Raw genomic sequence first — 8895 nt, 5'->3', positions numbered from 1 at the left:
ATTTTCATTCAAATCTCCTCAAACTCTCTCAAAATTCATTATTCGTTTTTCCAGATTCCTCAGCATTTATTCATGAGCCACTTGAGAGAAGTCTGGATGAATTTTTCTCCTGTTTGGATCTGCACCAAACGACCAAACCCTGGCCAATCCCCCACCGTGCACAAATATGTGCCATCGCTTCAAAGGCAACAACACACAAAATTTTTTCCTCCAATGCAAAATAAATGCACGTTAATATCCTAAATGGTCTTCTTGCTTTCCACCTTGAGAACTTTCCCCATCAAATACGGGTATACTGTTCTCTTCACTGATGCCTCCAGGAGCTGTGAGAAGGCGGCGATTGGGATATATTCGCAAGATCTGACTAGGAGCTATTTCGTCCGCATCCCTGATTACCCTCGAATATTCTTTGCAGAGTATTTGGCTATTGGTTTGGGTCTTCTCAAAATTCCGAGTTATGTATCACAGGTTCTCATCCTTGCAGATTGCCTCTCAGTTTTAGTCTTTCTCGAAACTTCAGGAAAAGCTCTTTTGAATCGTTTCCGTTAGGCTTTTCCACGCACTGTGAGAGAGGTCCGTTTTCTCTGGGTACCTGGTTATTCGGATGTCTATATTAACGAGGCGGCTGATTTATTGAAAAGGTCGGCTCTCACTTCCCCTGTAATATATCTCGTCCCTCACTTCATTCTGTTGGATATTTCCCGTTTCCAGCATATATCGGCCAGCTTCCGTGATCCCTTGCTCAATTCCGCGGATTTTCTGCACTTAAAGTACCCTTGGAATGTCCCGTCATGTAAATCAAGGCTGTGTGAGGTGTCAATGACACTTCTGCGATGCAGAATCCCCCCACCTAAATTTATATTTATGCAAATGCGTTCTCGCTAAGACAAACTTCTGTGACTCACATGCGGGAAGCTGAATCAAAAGAATATTTTTTCCTCTCTTGCCGGCGGTAGACATTTTATAGAAAGACTTATCTGGAGGTCCCTCTTTCGAGATTAAGGCTCCTTAGTGTCTTTCACAGTTCTCGCGCTCGGTGCGAGCACCAAGGATTCGCGTTAAGTAGGGTTTGCGGATACCTTCACGACTACGTTATTGCAACCGGAAGGTTATACCTTTTTAACTGCATTCAAATTCCGCATGTCTTAAAAAATATCTATTTTCTCTATTTCTGGTACTTAAAAATTGTTTTATTTATTTTTATTTTCATCTTTTTTTTTCTAGTTTCAGTCATTTCGCTTCTCTACTTCTCCACCTCACGCCTTTCTTTTCCTCGAAATTACCTATGGGGTTTTTCTTGGCATATTCACCACCAAACCTTGGCCAATCCAACTGCATGAATTTGTGCCATATGTTTACTGAGGTTGAATAGAGTAAATTGCTGGGCTAGTTGGTTCATAATGCACAGATGGTGGAACCAGTGAAACTGACGCAGAACAAGACAACGACGCGCACACACAGCACCGCTGGATTTATAACCAGAGATGGGCATCCTCACTCTCACCCCATGAGGATTTCACTTGGTGAGGTGAGGGTGAGGGAAGATGGGCGCATGAAAATTAGTGAGGACGAGGGAGGGGGAGTAAAGACATATGGTGAGGTGAGGGCGAGGGAGGAAGACATTGTGATGTCAGGATGAGGGAAGGCAAGATGCACTGTCGTAGGGCAAGGGTGTTGGCCCGACCCGTACTAACGTTTTTGTCTGTGCAGCTCGTTATCAATTCCCGTTTTAAAGCGCTACTTCTTGGGGTGAAGATTCCCGGGGACGACATAGTTTCTGCAGTCTGGAGGTACACAAGACGGACAGGAAACGCGAGTGCCCCATACCGTCTCCGCCACCGCGATGAACTTCACCACTGACAATGCTATGCCGAAAAAAGCGCTCTTCTAACTCAAAAAGCAAGTTTTTAAAAATTGTGTGAAGTCTTTGGTGAAACGTCCTTTATAATGGGCTAACAAGGTTGCAATGGCCGGCCCGTGCGGGCGGCCCCGGTCCAGCGGGAACCGATGTACCCAGTCAACATTTTTATTATCAGCCCCGAGTCTGTCACATGATCAGTGTAGAGTAAAGCATGTAGAAATTAAACATAGTAAGACTGTTGAATTCCCAAGTTCTAAGCCTTGTTTCCGGGAACGAAGCCTGATTTCAGCTCAGAGAGAGTTCAAAGAACTGGGTGCAGTGCAAAAAAAGCTTCTACGAAATTCCACTGTCAAATCAACGCCTGTTGGCGGCGTGGGCGTCGAATTTTAACGCGACAGCGTAAAGGGCCCCGTGACGCAGAAAAGCCGGTGTTGTCGGCGGCGTCGCCGTGAGCGAAAAATCCCACAAGCATTAATAAATAAAACCGAGTAGTAAATTGGTCGAGTTGGGGAATCGAACCAGGGCCTCCGGAGTGCGAGACGAGCTCGCTAACCACACCATCACACCAGCTTTTTTTTTGTCTTTATTGCCTGTTTCGACAGTTTACAACAGATCCCAAACATGTTCTGCGCTACATTCTCAAACATCAAGAGCGGACATGCATTTCACTCATGTGAGAAAATCAAAACTGTTTCAAAGAACACAACTCTCCCATCAACTCGATAACTTCATCTCCAAAACATAGCTCCTTGTACACTTCATGCAGCTTAAATATGTTTTCTTTGAAGCAGTCTCGGACAGACCACGCATCTCCATCGCAGTGTCGTACAGCCATCCTGCTTCGCCAAATGCTGTGCAGGCCAAGAAGGAAAATACATCGTATTTATAAAGATCCGGCTCAACGTCCAGGAATCGTATCCCATACAGCGTCGAGGGTAAGTCTTTCTTTACTGTACGCTGGAGCACGTCCCAAAAGAGCAGCGCAATCAATAAAGACGTGTTCTACTGACTATGGTTTATGACATAACAAGCAGTCAGCACCCCATGGTAAAAAACAATACCTTCTCCTCCATCCATGCTTTAACCGGCAACGTACCAGTGCGCAACTTCACACCCGCTGGTACCACCATTTTCCTTACTCTTTTTAAAGCATTTCCTCATTGGCCTCCGCTATACAGATATCGATATATTTTCTCAGGGAAGACACAGTCAAGCAAATAATTAAGCAATTTCTTATGCGTGACATTTGAAAGGTATTCCAAACTGAACAGAGCATTTAGAAACCAGAAAGCAAAGACCACTTCTTTAAAAAATCTACTTGCACTGTATCGCATCCCGTCTGCAGTGGAAATAACATAGTTTGGCAAAGCCGAAGAAAGCCTCACTTGTATAAAAGTCCGTAGAAAAGGGTCGCGTTGATCTTGAAGAAACATAAATCTTGACATCACCTGCCTCAGGTACAAGTGTGGCAAAGAAAGACCCCCTTTTCTCAAACGCAGAAATAAATTATCACATTTAGTCCTCTCCCATGAGGACTGCCAAACAAAAACGGCGAAGAGACGATGAAACTTTTGAATGTTAAATCGAGAGCACGAAAGGACCTGCAACAAATAGCACAGTTTTGATACCAGGTACACACTACATATGTTTGCGCGTGCGAATATATACAGCTTTTTTCCCGACCATTTTTGTGTACGCGTGGACAGTTCTTGAATTTTCTCCTTCCAAAAGACATCGTTATCTCGATACTTGTCAAAAGGAACACCTAGGTACTTGGAAGGGACATGTGACTGTTTTACACTTGCATGAAACAAAGGCGCTGTTGTCCAGTTCCCATGCCAAAGGCCCGCACATTTGTCCAGATTAACAACGCTATTGGTTACATCACAAAACCTGCAAACAACCCACATCGCATGTTCTATGCTGCTGTGATCGCTACAAAAAATTGCCACATCGTCGGCATAAGCCACGACTTCTCAATTTTTAACCATCAATAAAGGCGCATCTAGTGAATGCACTCTTCCAGGCAGAAGTCTCCGCGCTTTCGCTATCCTGGTCTAACAGAGCTAGGCCATCAGCAATTTTTTATTAGTTTTTGCGTTTGGATGTTAGAATTAAAAGGCATATGCTTCCACCTACTAGAACAATCTCTCGCGGGATGTTCTCATGACGGTCGTCCTGCCTGGACCAAGCACTGGTGCGCCGAGGCTTCTTCACAATGCGCCGAAGTAATGCGGCGCAGCATCTTGGCTTCTAAGGGGCATCAGGCGCCCGTCGGCACCCACTTGTCTCCAGCCGTCGTCCGCTGCACGAGCCGCAGGAACCGTGGCTAGAAGCCCGATCATAACAGGACACCTACCAAAATTGTTTACTTTTGACCACATGGGCAGTAAACATGGGGATATGTGGCAGTGCAATTAGGCGATCGAACACAGCCATATTTATAAGTAACCAAGGTGGAGAGGATGAGGAACTATCGAAATAGAATATAAAGGCACATATATACACAGAACGCACGACCATACAGAAAATAAGGTTTTAATAAAGGGGCGGGAGGCCATGCTCCGGGATGTGCGTTGCTCGCTGTAACTTTTAAAGGTGAAGGGAGGGGTGTATAATCGCAGCGCTCTGCTCGACCTCGAGGAAGGCCACTCCTTATGGGATGAGGACCAGCTCGTCTACTTCCATTTCCTTTCTAGCCTCTCCTGTATACACCATAGAAAATTTTTGGGAATTCCTTTACAACAACATGCGTACATAGGGGATTGTGTGACTAAAGATCTGGGAGTGGTCAGAAGCAATTAGTGGAAGGGTCACTGCCACTATAGCTGGAAGAAATCCAAGGAAGCAGCACTCGAAGCCCAAATGAACCTGAATGGGCCAGAGCTCTGTATCCAAGGCTAGGCAGCAAATTAAAGGGATACTAGTCAGGCCGCCATGATAACAGCATTTTCCCTTCACCTCTGCACATTTTCCTGAGAAAGCACATTTAGAACACCGGTCTTTAGCGAAACCAAAATTTCCCACGTTTTCAATGGGTTATTAAACAAAGCTTTTTCCCTCAGTGGCTTGATTTTCCCACGATATGGGAAATTTCCAGCGATTAGGCAACACTGCTCCAGACCATCAGAGCCGGCGTTCGTACAGCACTGCGCATTCCCTCAACACCACCGGCTCAACCGACACACGCACCCCTCACCACACAAACACCTGACGCGGAATCGAGGAAGGTGGTGGTGAAAACTTTAATGGACACAGGGGAGTATAGGACACGCAGGTCCTTGGGCCCCCGCACGGCCCCACTTCACTAGATGAAGCGGTTGCATGGAAACTGCTCCACACCAAAGCCTACCGCTTTCTTAGGCTCCCCAGCTGACAGGAAAGGCCGTAGGAGTTCTGTAGTGAGGGTCCCTCCCCGCACAGGGGGAAAAAAAAAGTTCATCCCAGCTGCCATCCACTCCCTCCTCAAGGCATTCCCTGAAGGCGCGATTGAGGTGTCCTAGAGAGTAAGTCAGTTGGCGCTTTAAATCGGAATTAATTTTGCCTTAGCGCACACCAGCAAGAGGGGACGCTCTTTGACAGCTCGCGGTTATACAGTGTTGTGCGTTTTTATCGTGAACACTTAAAAAAATTTCCCCGCCTCAACCGCTGGCTCATTTGCCGTGAAACTGCACACAGAGCATGCGTATTATGGTAACTTTTGTATCGTAGCAAGTTTCACAACGGTGCTTACTTAGTTGAGCCGTGCATGATGCGAAAACGTAATCGTCTACGTAGAGATCGGCAACCAAAACCCGCAGACGACGCTTTTTCGCTGAAGGGCGGCAGTGGCGCCATCTGTTTTGGGCAGTGAAAACCGTCCCGACAAGGCCGCCGAGGCGAGCATTGCAAACAATATTCTTTAAAAGGTAAAGCCTCGTTAAATCATTTGTTCTGATATTTTTCCGCTTAATTAGTCGAAAATGTTGTAAGCGCTTCAGTAGAAGCAGACGAAACGACAGGAACGGCATATTCAATGGGCCCGCGCTCCTTGCAACGCTCTCCTCGACGGCCTTGTCGTGACGCTTTGCGCTACCGCAAACAGATGGCGCCACTGCCGCCCTTCAGCGAAAAAGCGTCGTCTGCGGGTTTTGGTTGCCGATCTCTACGTAATAATAATAATAATAATAATAATAATAATAATAATAATAATAATAATAATAATAATAATAATAATAATAATAATAATAATAATAATAATAATACTAATAATAATTGGTTTTTGGGGGAAAGGAAATGGCGCAGTATCTGTCTCATATATTGTTGGACACCTGAACCGCGCCGTAAGGGAAGGGATAAAGGACGGAGTGAAAGAAGAAAGGAAGAAGAGGTGCCGTAGTGGAGGGCTCCGGAATAATTTCGACCACCTGGGGATCTTTAACGTGCACTGACATCGCACAGCACACGGGCGCCTTAGCGTTTTTCCTCCATAAAAACGCAGCCGCCGCGGTCGGGTTCGAACCCGGGAACTCCGGATCAGTAGTCGAGCGCCCTAACCACTGAGCCACCGCGGCGGGGCCGCAACCAAAACCCGCAGACGACGCATTTTCGCTAAAGGGCGGCAGTGGCGCCATCTGTTTACGGCAGTGGAAAGCGTTACGACAAGGCCGCCGAGACGAGCGTTGCAAACAATATTCTTTGAAAGGTAAAGCCTCGTTAAATTAGCTGTTCTGATATTTTTTCCCCACTCAGTTAGCCGAAAATGTTGTAAGCGCTTCAGTTGAAGCAGACGAAACGACCGGAACCCTCGCTCCTTGCAACGCTCTCCTTGACGGTCTCGTCGTGACGCTTTCTGCTGCCGAAAACAGATGGCGTCACTGCCACCCTTCAGCCAAAAAGCGTCGTCTGCGGGTTTTGGTTGCCGATCTCTACGTAGACGATTATGTTTTCGCATCATGCACGGCTCAACTAAGTAAGTACCGTTGTCAAACTTGCTACGATACAAAAGTTACCATAATACGCAAACTTTGTGTGCAGCTTCACGGCAAATGAGCCAGCGGTTGAGGCGGGGAAATTTTTTAGTGTTCACGATAAAAACGCACAACACTGTATGTGTCGTTTTGTTGTTATTTTCGAGATGCATTGATAAATAAGATAATTTAATTAAAAGCTATACGCAAGTTAAGTAAGTCCATGTTACCTGTATGTAGTTGAGTCATTTTACGCGACTACACAGATGAATTTAGGAAGAGCTTATGAAACGGAGCAAGCCTCTGAAAGGTTGTTCAGAATGGCTTGAACTGCGAACAGTTTTAACAAGCCGGCTTTGGCAAAGGTGGACAGTATATGTCAGAGAGGCGACAGTGGTACACACGCTTCTTTGTTGTACAAGACGGTCGGCTGGCTATACCGGCGCTACGGTATTAGCCACGCTGGACCCCCTCCCCCTTTTCTTACGTACCGACCACCTTGTACCGACTATAGTTGTTTTCTTCAGGATGTGTTTATTTTTGTGAGGGAAACACCCTGAGAATGTTTCCCTCCCCCCAGAATGTCCCCCCCCCCCCACCCCCCGCCCTGCCTCGTTGGCCTCGGGAGGGCCGATTCTTCTTTTGCTTTTTTTGATTTTGGGGCACCAACTCTGTATGGTTTTTTGTGTTGCCCTCAGTCATGAGTGTATATGCATCGGTCGTTTTGTTTGTTTACACTGTGCAATAAACTTCCCTTTGTGTGCCCATGTTATATATTTAGAATAAACAACTCTTTGTGTCTGTCCATGGATGACAGTCCGTGCTATGGTGCGTGCGCGAATAGCGCATTTGCTTCAAAGGGGAAACTGTATTATAACAGAATTCAGGGCCGCAGGCCCCTGGGTCCCCGTGCGACCCAGATAGCGCTTAAGTGTTTGCTACCTAGCTGGTTCAGTCCGTCATGCTGGATGCCTTTGGTACCTTTGTCACATTGTAAAAACCGCCCCTTCGTGACATAACACGTGCGCTGACAAGAGATTTTACTGAAAATAAGAACGTGGATCCCGGAGATAGCAATACTGCTACAAAAATAACATGAGCAGTACTGCTATCTCCGGGAACCTTGCCAAACACTGCAAGAAATGTAAAAGCGGCACCTGCACCCCATGTGTACGATGGATGCGCGATTATCGGCAAAGGACGAGATCGTTTATCTAGGGAGATAATTGAAGCCATTGAAATCTGTCGTGTAAAGGACTACTGTGTTAGCACTCCATCTATCTGACTATCTGAGAATGACCTGATGTTTCTAAGGGCAGCTGGCCATGTGTTTAGAGCGATGGCTTGACCCTTGGTATTTGTTTTAGCAGCGAACCTTCCTCGTTTTTGGTTAAACAGAATTTTTAACCCTTTTGGCCACTTTTAAGCTTCAGATTTGTTGAATGTCTTTTCCTTTTTGTGTGTTTGGCCCTCTACAACCCAACATTTTTATCGTTCTTTCACTATCGTTTCCATCAGTTTCTAACATTAAAAACCCCTTTTTTGCGCCATACTTTCACATCTTGTTTAATCCTTCATCTGTTTCTTCTTAGTTTGTGTGACGGCCCTCTACACCGTGCACCTTTCATCGGTTTTATCACCTTCACCAATCCGTCATTCTCAGCTTCAGGTTCTTATTAATTTTATTATTTGACGTGACTATCCACTGTTTCCCTGTGACCGCGCATGCCTCAATGTACCCCCCCCCCCCCCTTACTGCCACCTGATATACGTTTGTGCTCCGAAATAAAGATTCAGTTGATAGTCGGCGCCTGTGTTTGTGCTTCCATGTTTGTCTCCTTGCTGTCCCGTACTTGGCGCTGTTCCTTCACCATTGCGATGCATGTTGTTTACTAGGAAGTGCAAAAAAAAGGACAAGGGACGGAGTAGGGGACACAAAAACATGTTGACGAGCTTCCTAGTAAACAACTTGCACAAAGTGTAGGTTAAAAAATAGCCCTACCGAGAGGGAAAGGCGCGAAGACGCAGAAGTTCACATGTTGGCTACAGATAACTCCGCTTCCACAAAACTCATTTAAAGAATTC

Source organism: Amblyomma americanum, chromosome 1 (assembly GCF_052857255.1).
Source record: "Amblyomma americanum isolate KBUSLIRL-KWMA chromosome 1, ASM5285725v1, whole genome shotgun sequence".
NCBI lineage: Eukaryota > Metazoa > Arthropoda > Arachnida > Ixodida > Ixodidae > Amblyomma > Amblyomma americanum.
Note: the sequence above shows the minus strand (reverse complement) of the source record.